This window comes from Pocillopora damicornis, chromosome 1 (assembly GCF_964200805.1).
Source record: "Pocillopora damicornis chromosome 1, jaPocDami1.2, whole genome shotgun sequence".
Classification (NCBI taxonomy): Eukaryota; Metazoa; Cnidaria; class Anthozoa; order Scleractinia; family Pocilloporidae; genus Pocillopora; species Pocillopora damicornis.
The window spans coordinates 15678085-15697875 of NC_142670.1; the positions used below are offsets into that span (position 1 = coordinate 15678085).

At 37.8% G+C, this 19791-nt stretch overlaps 2 long non-coding RNA genes across 3 annotated transcripts in view; one reads left to right on the top strand and one right to left on the bottom strand.

Moving 5' to 3' along the window:
* The window catches only part of LOC113669918 (uncharacterized), a 257015-nt gene that overhangs the window by 213540 nt on the left and 23684 nt on the right, over nucleotides 1-19791 (bottom strand). The gene's annotated exons all lie outside the window — the stretch shown is intronic.
* LOC149052287 (uncharacterized) lies at nucleotides 11425-14094 on the top strand. Its single transcript, XR_016182593.1, has 3 exons — nucleotides 11425-11747; nucleotides 13337-13428; nucleotides 14030-14094. It is a non-coding gene; the product is annotated as an uncharacterized LOC149052287 (long non-coding RNA).

Sequence of the window (19791 nt, forward strand, 5' to 3'; positions counted from 1 at the left end):
ATTTCTCAGGCAGTTTGCCTGTCCGAGCAGGTAATTGGAATTGATACCACGATTCGCGATACCTGAGCCTCAACTTTGAATGATTTCGCATACTGTGATGGATTCCATTTGCACTGACTGGATACGTTTGCTGTTGGATTGGATCAGCCGTGGATAAGTCGCCCACCTTTGTAGACATTCACAGAAATTATCAGCGAGAAAGGAGCGGATGATGTACAACGGCCCTACGAAAGTACATTCAATGAAATTTAAGTCCATTGCTACACCCAACGGCCTTATTGCTACCCTCTATGGCCCGGTGGAGAGTAAAAGGCACAACAGCGTAATGTTGGCTCGATCCAAAGTGTTGAACCAGCTTCAGGAGGAGGCAACTTATGCATTCATGGCGATCCAGCGTATCTTCTCCGATTTCACTTTCACGGAGTTCATTTCACGGCGTTACTAACAGACCTTCCAAAAGCTTGGAACAAGTCAATGAGTGAAGTGAGATTTTTAATTGAATGGATCTTCGGTGATGTCGTAAAGTATTTTAAATTCTTGGACTTCAAGAGGAATTCAAAGTTATGCTCAAGCGCTGTGGGAAAAGTGTATATTTTATGTGCTCTTCTTCATAATTCTCGGGCATATTTATGTGGTGCAATTACATCTAAGTTTTTCCAGTTCTTTCCCACAACTGTCCATGAGTACTTTCAAAAATTTCAAGCATGGTCCATAATAAATCAATTTTCCGAATAATTTTCAATCAGTCTTCAGTTTACTTTCAAATAAATTAATCTCCTTTAAACGATCATTACCATGTAAAAGCATTTTAAAAGTATTAAACTTTAAAACTATAAACAACTTTTAAAATTACAAGATTATATCAAATGATCGCATAACTCATACAGATTATACAAACTGTTGATATTCTCTTCAGACAGCTGATATTCTCTTCCTGTTGTCTATCACATATACAGAAATACGCAAGGCATCTGAACCAGAAAGTCCAAGTTTCAAATAAATTTGCGGAACAATTTTATTTGTCAGCAAGTTTTTGTAACAAGAACATAAGCGCCTGGCTTTGCCGCTGCAGCAAAACCATGTTCATACGTTCTAGTTGTCGTAGCTGCTGTTGCGGCATTCATGCGGTATTCGGTTGTTCCTCGAATCTTTCGTCATGTTTTTTTTCCTAGATTCAACTTGCCCTCTGCCTCTCTTACCTCCTTCTCCATTTGCAGCTGTTGTTTCTTTAACGCCGCCTCCTCCAAGTCTTGGCACCAAGACAAGTCAATGGTTTGAGGCAACTAAAGAAAGCCTTGCCTTTCGAGATATATTTGCACATAATAAAATTCAGCCGTGTAGTTTTTTTTTTCCCTTGATGCCGTTGAGTACGCATTTGTGTCTGAGGGTGTCCGTGGAGACCAATCGGTGCACGAGAGTGTCTGTCGCATGTGAATCACATGAACGGCCAAAGGTGAGCCTATCCTACCCAGTTCTCAGGATCTTCGCCCAGGTTTTTGATGAATACTTTCAATTGTTTGTAAAAGGCTTTCTCTGTCCACCCACGGATCTCTTTCCAGTGTCAGCCTACAACAGAGGAGCCATTTTCTGAGAATGGGACTTGTGCAGTTTGTGCAATAGAACCATCTGCATTCAATTTAAGTTGAACCAAATGTATTATGCATTTTTTCCGGTTGAACCATTTGAGCTAGTTTGACCATTTAAACTACTTCAACCAAATAAGATAGATTGTGCAATTTGTGCAGTTTAAATGTTTTTGTAAGTTTGAATATTTAACCAGTTGGACCAATTAAGCTAGATTGTGCAGTTTGTGCAGTTGAAGCACTCAAGCTAGTTAGACCATTTGGACTACTTCAACCAAAAAAGATAGGTTGTGCAATTTGTGCAGTTTAACTGCCTACGCTAGTTTGACTATTCACCCAGTCGAGCCTATTAAGCTAGATTGTGCAATAGAACCTTTTAAGCTAGTTATGGAGTTTGTCCAGTTGAACAGTTTAAGCTAGTTTGACCATTTGAACTACTTCAACAAATTCAGGTGGCTTGTGCAATTTTTGAAGTTAAATGTCCTCGCTAGTTTGACTATGTAACCAGTTAAATCATTTGAGACAACTTTAACAGTTTCTACAGTTGAACTGGTTAAGCTAGTTATGAATTTTATACAGTTTAACTGTTTTCGCTAGTTTGACCATTTAAGCAGTTGGAGTTAAATTAAAGAAATTTCGAAAAGAAGTTCGAAAGAACTGCAGACGTTTACCAAACAGAGAGAGAAAAACGACAGAAAACTCCGTCACTTGCTCAGTAAGAGGTCTCCTGTTAATTCAGGCTCATCTCTGAGAGATAAATGAGTCTTGAACCTTTCCTCCAAGGAGTTATCCGCGCTGGAACGGAGTGGTTTAGAGAAGGGTCTGAAGTTTGCTATTGCTCTTCGCAAAATACCGACTGCCGATATTGTCGCCGCCGTTGAAAAGAGTATCTCTCAACTCAACGACGATCGTAGGTATTTGGTAAGAGCAGAAGTAATTAGCATACTCACACGCGCTAAACCTCCTCCCAAAAACATTCAAAAGGATGTTTTCAATGCGCTTATAGCTCTCAAAAAGGATCCGGATAGGCTCGTAATTGAGGACAAGGGTAATTGTGTTGTTGTTATGGACAAACAGCAATATCACGACAAAGCTTTGTCTCTGCTTAATGACAAGAGTACGTATGCTGTCTTTAACTCTGATCCTACCAATAAAACTCAAAGAAAGTTAAACAAAATGTTGCTTGATTTGAAAAAAGCTGGTATAATTACTCTACGTACAAAATGTTATACAGTAGTGACGGCTTATGTCCACGTTTTCATGGCTTATCTAAAATTCATAAACCGGGAATTCCTTTGAGACCCATTGTCTCTTTTGTTAATTCTCCGACTTATGCAATTTCTGGTTATCTTGCGAGAATTGTGTCGCCTATTGTTGGGAATACTGATTACTCTGTCAAAAATCCCTGCGAATTTGCGGATTTCATAAGAGATAAAACTCTTAACGCTTGTGAAGAATTAGTATCTTTAGACGTTGTTTCGCTCTTCACCAAAATCCCAGTTGATCTTGCCGTCAAGGTTGCGGAGGAATGACTCAGAGAAGATGCTTCCCTGGGACAAAGAACTTCCTTGCCTGTGGAGGATATTAGTCATCTGCTGTCTTTTTGCCTCAAAACCACGCAATTTACATATAACGGCGCCTACTATCAACAAGTTTTTGGTACAGCGATGGGTTCGCCCGTCTCTGCTGTCATTGCTAACATGGTAATGGAAGACGTGGAACAAAAGGCCTTAGCCACTTAATCGGTTAAACCCTTTTTCTGGAAATGATATGTCGATGATATTATTTCTGCGATAGTTGGAAATGAAGCGGAGCGCCTCTTGTCGCATTTGAATTCAGTAGAGCCGTCGATCCCATTCACCCTTGAGCGTGAAAAGGATAGATATTTTCCCTTTCTTGATTTAAATGTGTTCAGGGTAATTTGGAGACAAGTGTTTACTGTAAACCTACCCACACCGACAAATACCTCGCTTTCGATTCTCACTACCCCGTTTGCCATAAAAAGTCTGTAGCCAAAACTTTACTTAGGAGGGCTGACTGTCTACCATCTTCACTCGATTCGAAGGCTGAGGAGAGGAAATATGTTTCCAATGTCCTAAAGGCAAATGGCCATACAAAAACTTTTCCCCGTAACTGCCAAAAATCAGTTACAAATAGTAACGCTCTTGATGCAAGGGAACCAGCGACTGGTTTTGCTTTTATTCCTTATATACAGGGTGTTACGGAACCCATCAAGAGAATTTTGAATAGCCACAACGTTAAAGTTGCTCAAAAACCTTTTCAGACTTTGGGGCATATTTTCGCCAAACCTAAGGATCCTGTCACGAAAGAAAAACGAACCGACGCCATTTATTGTATTCCTTGCAATGACTGTGTCAACGAATACATCGGACAGACCAAACGTCAGTTTGGTACACGGTTAAAAGAGCACCAAAAAGCGGTTTTCCTTTGCAAAAAGGAAAATTCAGCTTTATCGGAGCATACATGCCTAACTAGCCATACAGTTGGGTGGAATAATTCTAAAATTATTACCACTAATCTGCGTTACCACCAGCGCCTTTGTTTGGAGGCTTGGCATATTAACTCCGCTCACGCTCCTTAAAATCGTGACGGTGACGGTTTGCTACCTGACGCCTATTTAGACCTCGTCCGAAAAAAAAGGCCGCTGATTAGTGATCATATAATAGGACCTCTTGTTGCAGCGTTTAGATCACCCCTGATGAAGGCACTAGACAGGAGTGTCGAAACGTTGGGTCTATGAATTGTAACTTTTTCGGTTACATTCATTAAATCTGCAAACCAGAGTAGAATCAAACTATGTCCAGTTGGAACAAATAGGCTAGATTGTGCAGTTTGTGCAGTAGATCCTATTAAGCCAGTTATGCATTTTGTCCAGTTGAAGCACTTAAGGTAGTCAGACCATTTCAGATAGATTGTGCAATTTTTGAAGTTAAACTATCCTCGCCAGTTTGACTATGTAACCAGTTGAATCATTTGAGGTGACTTAAGCAGTTTCCGCAGTTGAACTGATTCAGCTAGTTATGAATTTTGGCTGGTTAAACCATTTCAGCTAGTTACGCATTTTGTCATTTTCCCTAGTTTGACCATCTTCAACCACTTCAGCCAAATAAGATACATTGTGCAATTTGTGCAGTTCACTTCGAATGTCAGAGAATTCGTCCCGGACAATTAGCCCCCAATTTCAATACAATTCACCCCCAATGTGAAAACACCCAAACTATTGTAGAAAATAAAGCTTTTGTCACAAGGCAATCATTTCTTGAAAGAAAAAGAAAACTCGACTACTCGAGTCAACCGAAACCAAAATAATTTAATGATCGTCAATCGCGTGAGGGTAAGATGGTGATACGTGTTCAGTTCTTCGGTTTTAGACGCGCGAGAACGCGTTCGCTCTTATTATACTTATAAATTCGACCGTAGATAGCTTTGTTTCATGTACGATGGGCACGAATGATTCGGTTGACTGACTCGGTGTTTTCACATTAGGGGTGAATTGTCTAAAAATTGGGGGCGAATTGTTCCGATACCGTTTACCTCTTTCCGCTGGTTTGACTATTTTAACTAGTTATACCGATTAAGCAAGATCGTGCAGTTGGTGCAGTTGAACCATTTAAGCTGGTTATGCATTTCCTCCGGTTGAACCATTTGAGCTAGTTTGACCATTTGAACTGAGGAGGGCATTGGGGCCTATTAGAAACCTTAAAACCGTAGAAAAAATCATCCAAAACCGAAAAAAAAACTCGATCAAAACTGAAAACGGCATGCAAAACTGTCAAAATCGATACACTTTCACATCCCAGTTATTAAAACCCTGATCGTTTCGATACAGTGATGACAAGTGTAGCGTACAGAGTAAACTACACAAATTTCATGACAGGATCCATGAATACCATGCACTTGGCATTCGTATCTTCTAGTATCTGCTTAAATTAACAGCTACGCTCTCGAGGACGAGAAAAGCCCTCCATAGGATTGCAATTTTGCAGTCGCAAAAAGCTATAGCTCTGGAAAGTTTCATCAAAAATCCCTGATCTAACATTTCCATTCGCGAACTAAGACCTGAAAGTTTGGAGATTCCATTGGAATGTTGAATCAATCAGTCACGTATGGCCTGTAACTTGGTCACCAACTTCGAGGTGGCGTTGATAAAGAAACTTTGGAAATGATCCGTGCTTAGCCGTGCCCTACGTGCAGGCGCATAGCCGTACCCTCCCTTCTTTCCCCCCCCCCTACCTCAGGGGAGGGGGAGGGTACGGCTACACGTAGGCTACCTAGGGATCCCTGCGATATTTCAATTGGTTTGTCACTCATTCCTCTCGATAAAATTTGCGTTTAGCGGCTATTCGAGATTAGTGGAGGCGCGTAGTTGCCGCTCAGATCGAAGAGAAACCGGAACAATAGGTCTAATTGGAAAAACCGAAAACTGCATCGGATATCAAAGCCGAAAACCAGTTAGTATTTTTTTGCGAAAACCGAAAACCAAATGCTAAAAAACGGAAAATCCGCAAACCGCAATGACCACCAAACCGAAAAAACGAAGTTTTTTGGCACAAAAACCGAAAAACCGATCTAAAACGTAGCCAAAGCTGCAAAACCGAAAATCCTAAATCCCTCCTTTGAACTACTTTAGCCAATTAAGAAAGAATGTGAAATTTGTGCAATTTAACTGTTTTCGTTAGTTTGACTATTTTAGGTATTTGAATCCAGATTGTGCAGCTTGTGCAGTTAAACCATTTAAGCTAATTGTACATTTTTTCAAGTTAAACCATTTAGCTAGTTTGACCATTTGAACTACTTTAAACAACTACGATATATTTTTCAATTGTTTTCAGTTTAACGGTCTTCGCTAGTTTGATTGTTTAACCAGTTGAGCCAATTCCGCTGAACTGTAAACTCTTTTTATTACATGAACAACGATTCACTGAAATCAAATGCATAAATCCGCTGAATAAAGCAAAATAACCGAGTCACAAAGGATAAGAAAGCTAAACAAAAACGATGGAATAGTACAAGTTATTTGTGTCTTGTCCCGCTACTAACAAATGAAATCTTGTTCGACAATCTTAGCAGAAACTAAAACTTAAACTCAAAACAGACCATGTGCTCTCGAAAAATTGATATCTTACTGTGACTGCAAAATAACCAGCGGTACACTGAAATATCTACTTGACTGTCTGAATTCGAATCAGGTCGCAGAAATGACATAACTACTTTCTAGGCAGAACCAATTCTGCTGGATCGTGCGGTTTGTGCAGGTTATGCAGTTGAACAGTTTAAGCTAGTTTGATCATTTGTACTACTTCAACCAATTAGTTATTCAACCAGTTAAGTTAGTTTGGTTATTTTAACTACTTTAACCAATTATGGTAGATTGTGGTGTTTGTGAGATTGAACCCTTTAAGATGCTTATGCATTTTTTTCAGTTTAACCATTTAAGCTGGTTTGAGCATTTTAACTATTTCAACCAGTTAGGCTGGATTGTGCAATTTGTCAGTTTAACTGTTTTCGCTAGTTTGACTATTTAACCAGGTAAACCAATTGAGCTAGTTTAACTGTTTTAACTACCTGAACCAATTCAGCTAGATTGTGCAGTTTGTGCAGTTGAACAATTGAAGCTAGTTTGATCACTTGAACTACTTTAACTAACTAAGATAGGTTGTGCAATTTGTACAGTTCAACTGTTTCGCTAGTTCGACTATTTAGTTGAACCAATGAACCATTTCGGAGGCTTGTTGCGTGGATGTGATTAAATTTGGCTGCTTACCTGCTGTAAACTGTCCAGCTTTATAGACTTTGAGTTTTCTACCTGTTGAGATTTACCTGCGTCCCTATACAGTCAGGCGAAGTCTACTGTACGCCGAGCTGATGGACAGCGGTCTGCAATTTAAAGATAGGTGAACATGTCAATTGCGTGGAGTTTTGTGCCAATTAAATGACTGTAAGGTTAGTTGTATTGCTTCTTAGAGCTGGTGGGTACGTACGGTGAATCAAAAGTTCTCACAGGTTGTGCCCAAAGAGTTCATGCCATGATGCATCTGTTCTTCATAGTTACTATCCAGTGCACAATCATTTGCAAAATTTAGATCACGGATGGTGGTAAGACTGACCTCAAGTGTTTCCTTAAGTCGTCTACGATTGTGAAGCATGTGATCAGTTCTATAACGAGTTTCTACGCCTGCATCACCTTGTGAGAATGCACCTGGGAGCATTGTAGAGAGCATCATTGAGAAGAAGGTTGGGCGAGAACACATACGTGTTTCAAGCCATTGTTGACCGGGAAATATTTCCACACCTCACTATTTTACAAGTTCCATCATTTCATTAAGAAACTTTCCAATCATGGAGATGATAATAGAGGTGCATCTAGCTTTGAGATGACTTTCTATAGATCATCACGACTGACCGTGTCTAACGCCTTGGTCAGGTCAACAAAGGTGGTACAGAGGTCCTAGTGTTACTCCTGGATTCTTTCATAAAGTGACGAGCTGTAAATATCACATGTACTGTTCCGCTGCTGCTCGTTCGAAAGCTGCACGGACTCTCGGGCAGGAGACCTTGTTGCAAATGTTTGATGAGTCGATTAGGCATGACTCTAGCAAGGAATTTGCCTAAAACTGACGGCAGTAACGGTGTTTCCTTGTGGTTATCGCAGGACTGCCTGTTTCCTCGCTCTTACAATTGGACAATGATAGCCTTATTGAAGTCTTGACATCTTTACTCCAAAAGGATGAGAACATTTCACACAGATTTTGGGTGACTATTTTATTACCTGCCTTTCATATTTACGCAGGAATGGCGTCTGCGCCTGGAGCCAGGTGTCTTGCATTTTTCTGAGATGCTCTTGAGTTTACTATTGCAGGCAATAAAGACTTTCATTTCGATACTGATGTTGCGCTGACTTGATAGGCAAGAAAGTGCTTACGTTTCTGCTCTAGGAGTTCGTTTATTTCCACACATTGTCATCAAACCAATCCTGATTTTCCTAAGAGACCGAGCCTAGCTGTTGCAGTGATGCAGTATAGAAAAATGCACTCCTCTTTAAGACTTGTTTCAAGGAAATGGAGATCAGGAAGCTTATCCATGAGGTCACTGATGACTTAAGTTCATTCATTTTCCCGAATAAGAGATTCCAGTTCACATGGAGGAATATTAATTTCATAATCATCTCAACTATATCTCTGTGGCTTAACGGATGATTCCTTTTTGGTGTTTTAATCTTCTGTAGTGTCACAGTAAGAACTGCAATAACTTAGGTGGCTTCGCCTCCTATAGGAGATGCGAATTTTTCACACCTTGTGCGAATGTTTTAAAGGTGTTTCTGAGAAATTGCACCACAATATCTCACATTTTATGCCAAATTTTGTGATTATTTTGAAAACAGTGCTGAGATGGTCGGGATTTTTGAAGAAAAAGATATTTTAGATTTTTAGAGTTAAAAGAGATTTATAGACATTTTTTTGAAGAATTTCTTGATAGATTTTGGGAATTATGTATCTTGGCCTATTTTGAGATATTAATAAAGTTGTGTTCAATATGTGACATGATTTCAATTTGAGAGTTCTCTTACTTAATCTTGTGCACCGTGACTTATAGATGAGAACTAGATCCTTGTAACAAGGATTCCCATCCTTCCCATCCTTCACATCCTTTCCTTCCTCCCCGCGAGCCAGTATTGATAAACATTTTTTTTCGAGCTTTCTCTAACTAATTATTTAGCGGTCCTAGATTTTATTTGAATGTAAGAGTTCTTGCTGTTAGGTATCTAAGTGAATATTCTGTGAGGTTTATTGAAAGCAATACTGAGAACTCCTGGAAAGGGTATTTTATCTAACAGGTATGTCACAGCAAGGTGCATGGCGTGATAATCTCACCAATCAAGCGATTGCAGACAGACGAATGATAGAACCAATATGACAGAATCCAATCACTGAACTACTGCATGATGCCACAGATGTTGGAATTTTTCAGTTCGCTCAAATAGATGAAACATAGCATTAATTTGCACTGAGCTCGATCATTAACCATTTACACCCTTAGGTTGGTACTCATATTCTCCACACCGATCTCTCTACATTTCCTGTGGTAAGGACAAGGAGAATTTGTTTAACAATGATGAGCTTTTCAAATTGGTTATTATTTTCATTTTTTTCATTACCTATACATTCAATTCAAGGTTGATACTGAAATGAGAAATTAGAAGCCAGTCACCCTTTAGAGTTAATGGGTAAATAACTCAGAATTGGACGTGAATGAAATCGCTCTTTTAAAAGAGAAAGAAGGGAAAAGAAAGCGTTTTTTATGACGGAATACAGGAAAAAAGAAAACTGCTGCAAACAAATGGAGATTTAATCATTATGATTACCCCTAGCTTAGTGCATGGTGAGCCAACATGGATATTCAATTTGTCCTTGATGTTTAAGCTAGCCTTGTGTTATGTATATTTGCTCTTGCACCTCAAAGGCACAAAAAAGCATCGATGAGATTTAGCGAGCTGCTTGTGATGAAGCCACAAAATAAAATGATAGTTTTAAGCAATTATTCGGACGTATAGGTAATAAATTGCTAAACAATGTTGAGATAAGCGCATACTCCATTGACTCTGCATGCACACTTTTACTACCCACTCCAGGTCTACATGTTGAGGTCCTTACGATTCAGAGCCCACGTATGCGTCCTAGAGTTTCAAAAAGTCTGATTACAGATTACTTGAGACTCGGAGGGTAACGGAAAGGCTCTGGATGTGCTATAAGAGCCCTGACCCTGCCATCGCTGAACATTTTAAGGTCGATTATTGTCGAACGCGGATGAAATTTTTGGGGTATATTTTTTGTGTTTAACAATTGGTGCCGCTTTACTAATAGCCTTTTGTAACAGGGACGTTAAAGAGCCCTGTGACCTGCATCAGTTCTCTTTTTTTTCTTTTTTTCTTTTTTTCTTCCTTTTTTCTCAAACACTTTTTTGGAGCAAAACGGACATATCGTTAAAGATTCCAAACATGATAGGAAAATTAAAGAGAAGATGTTCCCAATAAGGCAAGTGCGAACGGTACCCTAAAACAAAGCACCACCCTAATGGTTACCTCGGCTGAAAACAGCCTACTATTCTCAAATAATGTTGCGCGCGTTGATTCTGTTATTTTTTAACATAGAGAGCAAATTACTTAAGGTTGATTGGTTCAGATAGAGGGAATTTTCCCTTTATTTTGGTAATTGCCCTGGGGAAAATAACCCAAATTTGAAATATCTTCTGTTTTGATTGGCACCTGAGCAGGCAAGATGGGCTCGGGACTGCCCGCTGTGATTCCACGCAAAAACAGTTGGCCTCCTTTCCCGTCTCTCGAAATAAACAAGTCTTGATTCGTAATAAAGCGGCGATGTTTTTGCTCTATAATAAATCCGATATTGACCAAGCTTTTTCGGTCGAGGTGGCTGGATATTAGTGTCGTTCTCTTTTTTCCGTTTTTATGGAAATAAACCACAAAAAAGAACTGACCCAATATCTAGCCATCTTGACCTCACGCTTGGTCAATGACGCTTATGAAAAATTGCGTTACTTCCGATTCTTTCCAAATTTGGAGTATAAGATGTTGAAAATTAAAGCCAATTTGGTAGTTAATTATGCACTACACAACTAATATTTCAAGTTCAATCGGCGTCGATGTGAGTCGATCTTATTTCATCCCCGTTGATGATGATTTAGAGGTTAAATTTATCATCGGAAACTCCATAGATGGAATAGACAGTGGTGAAGGACGCAGACTTGATCGGGGGGTGGAAATTGAGATCGAGAAATCGAGAGCCAGCGAACATATAGTTTTGAAAAGCATAGTCGTTCACCTCCAGTAGCCTATTCCGCATTCGCGTGCAGTTCCTGAGTTTTGATCAAAAATTTGTAACAAGTATCTGAGACCAAAGAGCCCCATAATTTACGCCAATGGATGTGATTCAACTATGCGATTCAAACCATGTGACGCGTAATACGATTGGTTGTTTTGTTGCCATAGAGAAATGCATATTTTGATTGTAAGCGATTACTAGTTAGTTTGTACGTGTGTTTTGTTTTAATCAACTTCAATTTAGGAGCGGAACAAACCATTGTCACATTGGTATTCTTAGCGAAGGAGAAGATGCTATAATTGAGGAGGTGAGTGAAACGTTTTCATCGGGTATAAATTCAGAATAACAAGTACAATCTTTTAATGCTTATCCTCAAAAATAACTCAGAATTTTTAAGCCCTGTTCAAACGGTCACGATAGTTGATGATAGTTGAAATAATCATTTGCCGTCATGTTTGCGTTCAAACATCTCATGATAGTTAACAATTGTTCACCGAAGTGGAGGTAAATATCAGGTAATTTAGTGTCAACAACTGAGTTGAAAACGTAAATTGGCCACCGTAAAGAGTTAAAAAGCCGACGTTTCGAGCGTTATCCCATCGTCAGAGCGATTGACGAAGGACTAACGCTCGAAACGTCAGCTTTTTTTACTCTTTACGGTCGTCAATTACGTTTTCAACTCAGTTGTTATCTTTAAATTACCTGCTATACTCTCCCACCGACGCAGCACCACAGTATCTTTAGAAACTTACCCTCTGTATTCATGGGGGTAAATATCCATCATTTTCATCGACACTGAGGTGATTAATTTGTTTCAGTATATATAGTATATCACACAATTACCATAAACTTAGTTTATTTCTTTCAATATACCAAAAATGGTGGGAATTCAATTCTTGTTGTTCAATTTTTCTCATCATCTGTTCGGAGGTGAATGGTACTTGCCATTCAACTAGCCAACTGAACAACTAAACTAGCCAATCAGCACATGAAAAAAAAAACCATTCACTGAATGTGTGTTATATACTAATTGATTATAGCTGTTGAAATCATACAATGGGATTTTACTGCTGGCTGATACCTAGTATCTTAGTGTGTGAAATTGTAAGCAAAATATCAGCCAAGAAGAGTGCTTATCGCCACAGTTTTAGAGAACATTAATGTAGAACGACTCTTCTAAAGAGTTGCTTGATCACCACAAATGAAGCAGGAAGGAATGGATATGAAGTCAAGAAGTTGCAAGCAGAAGACAGAAGCCTTTAACCCTTTAACTCCCAGATCAAATTTGTCATTCTCCTCACTGTCAACCATACAATTCTTATAATGTTAGTTCAGATAATTTAGTATTGGATCAACAAATTATTCCCTAATTTATATTTTTCGCTATTCTCATCACTTATCTGGTTGATATTGCATTGATATTGTAAGGAGAAATTCTCTCTTGGTCACTCATGGGAGTTAAAGGGTTAAGGAGATGTTGAAAATGAACTTTGAGACAACCTATAAAATTTTGACAACTATTTTACCCCTCTTATGATTTTCCATTTCAGTTTGAGCCTATTTTTGGCAAGACCACAGACTGAAAAACTAGTTAATTATAGTTTGAGTTCAAATGTGCACCATAGTTAGTTACTATCATTGTCTATCTGTACCATTTCTATAGGGCTTTACAGTAAATCAGTGTATATGTGTTGAACTTGATATATTGACTTCATTTGAAATACATTTTTGTTTCAATGTGTTGGTGTTGACCCCCAAATTTCTTCTGCTTCTGCTGCCCCCAGTTCTGTTTTGCCAGCAGTTAGTAGTCTCATATTTTCAAAGAGCATCAGGTTTATTTTTCTGATGAGAGTGCTATATTCAGGCCTGAACTTATACTTCAGTTCATTCCCCCAGGGACATTGTGAGACAGTTTTGTGAATTCCCTGAGAATGATTTATCATCTGTGAATAGCCCACTGCTCCTCATATTTCCTAACCAAACCCAAAGTGAGTTTAGGAGTATTTCAGCTTTCTCTGGGAACAACATATGCTTTGCGGTGTATCATAAAATGAAAAGGGGATATTTAAAAGTTTGGTTTTGCCATAGTGTCTGGAAGTGCATGCTAGAAATGATGGAAATTGCTTTGCATTGTGTCATACCGAAGAGTGTCATAGCTTATTGTTTTGCTAACCATATTTCCCATTGCTTGATTTTAATCACTGTCAATGGTTTTAGATGTTTTGTTACTCAAAGGAAATACCAAAGAAGAGATAAAAAAACAAAATAATAGAAGATGCAAAAAAATAAAAAAAAAGAAGTGAAGAATGTCATAAAAGCCACTTTGCAGCATTCATTTTAACTTTGTCAGTCATGAGTTATGATAGTTGTGTTTTGATGCTAGTTTTGCCAAAGAGACCTCCTATTGATTAGCAAGGATAGTGGAGGGCATATTTATTTACTTAGTAACACTTCAAACCTGCCACCATGCTGACACACCCCCATTTTTTCCAAAAATATTTCTTCCCAGTAAGGGTTTGACTTACATTGGAAAACATGAAAATTTTGTGAAAAGATTTAGAATTTACTTTTCTCCTTTCAAATTTTCAGGAATGTGGCTGACATCTGGAGGATCAATTTTGTATTACTTCATAACAATTATTCATAATAATTACTGACATTTTGATGAAAAATCTTTTTTTCCTTAAATATGATAACCAATTTATGCTAATTTTTCTGAAATTCTTATTTTAATACACTTTAATGTAAGATAATGTAGGGCCTTACATGTAGAGGTAAAAAAATGAAAACACAGTGTGGTCAATTTCATGCATTTTTGGGGGCCATTAGATGAGTTAAAGTTTGCAAGATCAGTACTAATATATATGACCTAAATGTAAATGAGTGAGCCATTGTTTTATATATGTTAGTGCATCTAGTTCAATCTGTTTCCTAAGGACTGTGAAAGGTGTTCACTGTAGTTTAGGGTAAAACTTTGGAGTCAAGGGAAAGATCATTTTCCTTGATGAAAATTGAATTAGTTGGTAGTGACAAAACTTATCAGTGATCGGTACAGCATTCTGTGCCACACAGCTTTGGTCCTATAACATCTACTTTGTCAGTTTTTCTAAGTTATTGCATAATCTGGTGACTGACATAATATGATATGTCTCTGTGTAGAACAGCCCACACATTACTCAAAGTTCTGTTAATAGACAGACATCTTCTGATTGGAAACGGCACTACTGGATGTACTGAAAGAATGATACATAAGGGAACTTATAAGAAACAATAAGCACATTTAGAGGTGCTCAAAAAAGCCATAGAGTTACATATATTGTTAAGTTCTATCAAAATTAAAAGGCACTAGATAGAGCTGTTTAGAGGATTCCATGCACAATCAAAATCCCTTGGGAAGATAACTCTTCTACCAAAAGGGAACTAGTAGTAATAATAATGATAATAATAATGAGACTTTGATGATGTTCTTTTTGGGTCTGAGAGTCTGTGTCACCTCAATATAAAAACCTGATCAAAGAAAATGGGTGGTGCTTGTGTTCTTTAGAGGGTAATTCTTTGAAATAAGACCTTCATAATGAGGACTCCCGAAGAGTCCCTTTACTTTGGTTCGGAGAACACACACCTTAATTCCTCTCAAAAAGGGAGAAAACAAAAGACTGGAAAAAATTTTTTTAGCCATAAAGCACCTTAGGAGGTGCTCTAAAAAAGTCATAAAGATAGTTACATTAAGAATTAATGTAAAGAATACAGTTTTTAACAAAGTACACTCTGCAATTCTTAGTATCACTCAGGCACTGTGTGTATCTGAATACACACAGTGTGTGTACTTTATGAAGAATTTGAGTGTGTAAACCATTAAAAGATTATTTTTTCGTTAATCTAAGTATCTTAATGGTTTTCTTGGGCACTTCTTCATGTGCCTCAGGACACAAAAAAACTTTTTTCCAGGTTCTGTGTTTTTACCTTCTTGTGAGGACTCAAGATGTGTGTTATACAAACCGACTTATGAGGACCATTCAAAAGTCCTCACTATGATGGTCTTTTCTCTTATTACAACGTATTTATGAGGACTTTTTTGTGGGGACTTGAAAATGTCCCCACAATTTGAACAGACCCCACTTTGCTGGTGTGCATACATATGAATGTCCCCATAAGTGTGCAAAGGTGCACGCACACATATTAAGTAAGTTAGTTAAGAATTACTGCCTTACAGAAGCTAATACTTAGAGAGAAGAAATTCCTTAAGCTTTCTTTTAAAAGAAGCGGAGGAGGGAGAACTAGTTATGTCAGAATTTAACGAATTATAAAAGTTTGGACCTTGAAAGTAAATTGAAAACTTCCTGGTGTTCGTTCTGCACAGTGGCAAACGGAAGGACTGAGCATTCCTAGTATTATAATTGTGGATTTGACTATTCAGTAAAAAAAAGTTATTGAATTTGGAAGGGAGTGTAGAGTTCTCGAATGAAAACATAAAAGTACCTAATTGAAACGAATGGATATCATGAAATTTTAAGAGTTTAAGTTCCTTTAAAATAGGGCCAGTATGGGCAATGTATGTAGAATTGCTTACTATTCTTAACGCACGTTTCTGTAAGGTTACAATTCTTTGAAGGTTTGACTTATAGGTACCAGCCCAAGCTAAATTGCAATAATACAAATATGGAAGGATCATAGAATTGTATAAAGTACGAAGGGAGTGAGTAGAGAGAAAAAACCTAGATTTATGAATAATACCTATAGATTTGGATAATTTATTTGCTGTTAAGGATATATGCGATTTCCAGGTCAAATTGTCATCTAATAAAACACCCAAAAACATGGTCTCAGAAACACGAAGAATAGGCTGCTCATTTATGAAAACTTGAAATTCAAAGGATTGCTTCTTTTGCCAAGGCTTGAATACCATAAAATTAGTCTTGGCTAAATTCAAGGAGAGCCGGTTTGCTGCAAACCAGGTTGACAATTTGTTTAATTCTCTATTTAATGTGTTAATTAGGTAAACAGGGTCATTATGGGAGATAAATAAGTTTGTATCATCAGCAAACAAGATTGCATCAAGCAGGGAAGCATTGTTCAAATCATTAACATACAGGATAAAAAATAAGGGACCAAGAATAGAACCTTGAGGCACCCCACAGGGAATCCCCTGTGGGGCAGATCTAACGTTATTAAATTCGACAAATTGTGTCCTCTCAGAAAGATAACTTTTGACCCATTCTAGTGCCAGACCACGGATCCCATAATGATTGAGTTTTTCAAAGAGAATGTCGTGATTTACCGTATCGAATGCTTTCGAAAGATCTAGGAATACTCCAATGGCATGTTCTTTTCTATCAAATGCAGAAGAAATTTTGTCACAAATCGATAAGCGCAAGGCTAGGAGAGCGATTTTTTCTAAAGCCATATTGATTATCACATAAGACATCGGAGTCATTGAGATAATTCATAATACGGTTGTAAATTATTCGTTCCAAAAACTTTGAAAAGCACGGTAGAACAGAAATAGGTCTGTAGTTGCTGAAGAGAGCTTTGTCACCTGATTTAAAAATAGGTATGACACGAGCAATTTTCAAATCATCCGGAACGATACCATGAGTAATGGAGAGATTTACAATGTGTGTTAATGGAGCCCTTGCTTTTGTTGATGTTCTCTTTACGGACGACGAGATGGCAAGGTGCAACACGTCAGGAACTAAGGTTTCCACCGGTTGGACAGCGGAAAATTAGGCTTTCTTGTGTCCGTTTTACAAAGAAATTTGACTCGCGATTTTTTAGTGAACAGTGGAATCAGATAGCCGCTCGCATTAATACGAAATGTTGAGGAGAGAGGAGGACTCTTATTCATAGACTTAAGAAAACTAGTTTGTTTTGAAAACACAAAGATGGCACAATTAGTCTATCATTTCCCACAAAAAATTATGGGTAGGTGAATTGAACAGAATTAGCCATTGTTCAAAAAACCTGCTTTCTAAGTTATTTTAAATTTGGCTAATTTTAGCATATAAACTTTATTAATTATGGGAAGCCTAAAGAAGGCATAAAACGCAGACTTGAAAATCATCCATCTGCCCAGAATAATGCATTTACAGACAGGTTAGGTGGCGACAGTCAAAGGAATAAAGTTTGGCAGATAGACTGTCAGTTAATAAAACAAAAGTATATTAGATATTTAATAATTTTGTTCACTCTTTCTGTTTTTACAGTAATCTTATAACCATGCTTTTGTCTTTTAAATCTGGAAGCTCAGTAGATTCTGTCATATCGGTCATTGTTAAAACTGTCTTTGTTTTGATGCTACTTTTCGACATGGGAAAAGTTTGTCGGACAAAAGTAGTCATCAAAACCTAAATATTTCTTTGCCAGCTTCAGTAATGACAGGGGATTAAGTTTAGATGATAAAACAAAGGATTATGTTGACAGAAATACCGGAGGTCAAGTAAATTCGTTACATGAGGTCACACAACGCGGGTAATATTCAAGGGGTAAATTTGCATATTTGCAATATTTTTATTTGCATATTTTAAAAAATTCAAACAAAAAAAATTATTTCTCGAAAACTAAATCATATTTTCACAAAAAACCTACACCAAAACTATTAGGACATATTGGGCTACCAAACATGAAAGTAGGAGTGAAATAAACTTTTGGGTGACTTGCCGCTGTTTGTCTGATTCACCTTGACACTAGCTCTTAATTTTCTTTAAATTGAGCTGCCAAGTTCAAGCACCGAAACATTTGCAAACCAGTTGCGTTTCGAGGCTGTCGATGGAATATTTGCGGCAAAAAATAAAAAAAAAGGCCAACATCGTTTTTTTCCTTCATTGTTCTCGCAACGTTCGGACCAAATCTCGCAGATTCCGTCAATTCTATATTTGAACAGCAGAGAGCTTTTTCTGTGTTTATATATTCTCATCTAAACAATAAGAAAAGCTGGGAGGATTCAAGAAAGGTATGCAAACGTTAGACACAATTAAGGGTTTGCATGGCTTTAGAAAGTATCAAAAAAAAAAGTCTCGCGGATTCCGTTAATTCTATATTTAAACGGCAGAGAGCTTTTCCTGTGTTTATATATTTTCATCTAAACACGAAGGGAAGCTGGGAGAATTCAAGAAAGTTATGCAAACGTCAGACACAATGAAGAGTTTGCATAGCTTTAGAAAGTATCCAAAAAAATTATTGCCTATTCATGTTACTTGTTTATTTTCTGTAACGAACTTATCCAAGATTTAGAATCAGGCGCGAGTGGACGAACTCCCTTCTCCTGGCATGGAAGATGTAACCCTCCAGTGGCTACCTAACCTTCCTCCCCGCCCCTTCCTTCCACCCTAATGCTCGGAGGCTAGTTAGTTTTAGAACTAATAGCCTGAGTGGATACATCACAAATTTTGTCTGATTGATGACTAAAAAGCCTAGCCTTAGCTATTGATATTTTTTAAAACAATAATACACTTTGTGACTTTGGTGAATATGTTTGATCCTTGCATTGTTGTAACTGTTACAATTATCCTTGCAAGTCTTTCGTTTTCCCTGCTCATCATCCCTGTACATTGCCCGCATGATTAAAATTAGAGAGAATAGTCTTCACTTTTGACTTACAGCTTTGTTAATTCGATATTGTTCATAAATATGTCTTTTGGCAAATTCTCCAACTGGTTGTTATCCAAGTACCTGTCAACAAATGACGATAGTTAGTGTTCAGGCGCATTACTGATACAAACGTATTATCATTATCATCAATATCTTCAAGTGACAAGAAATGTTTTTGGTAAGAGCCCATGTTGCTCATAGTACAGCAACGTACTTATATTTTCATATATTTTCATGTAAATCTGTCAACTCCATTATTAAGTTTCGCTTATCAGGCGCGAATGTCTTCCAAGACATCCATAAGTAACACATTCGTCAATCTATTATTTTCCACAGAAAAGATTTCAATGTCGGCATGGGAAACAACATGATATTCGAGTTTCTTAAATGGGTTTTTCCTTACCATTATAAAATGAGGGGAAAATACAGCTTGGACAATTTTCGTAATTTTGCCCTTTTTGTGATTGAATTCGAAAATGTCAATCACAAGTTCCCTGTGATGTATGTAGCGAACGATTTTTCCTGAACCGAGCGATTTGATAAAATTTCCTTGTTCAAGTGTTGGTTCAGCCTTACCAAAAGCGATAGTCCATAAAAGAAAAGCCAGATCGAAAAGCTGCGGACAGACAGGCCCACTGATTTGGCTCAAATTTTGCATACAAACTTGGTTAGGGTTTTTGACCATGAAAGAGATATTTTAAGGATTGAATTCTATTTTTGTCAAAAATTGCGGCTCAAGGCTATTTGGAGACCCTCATGAACAT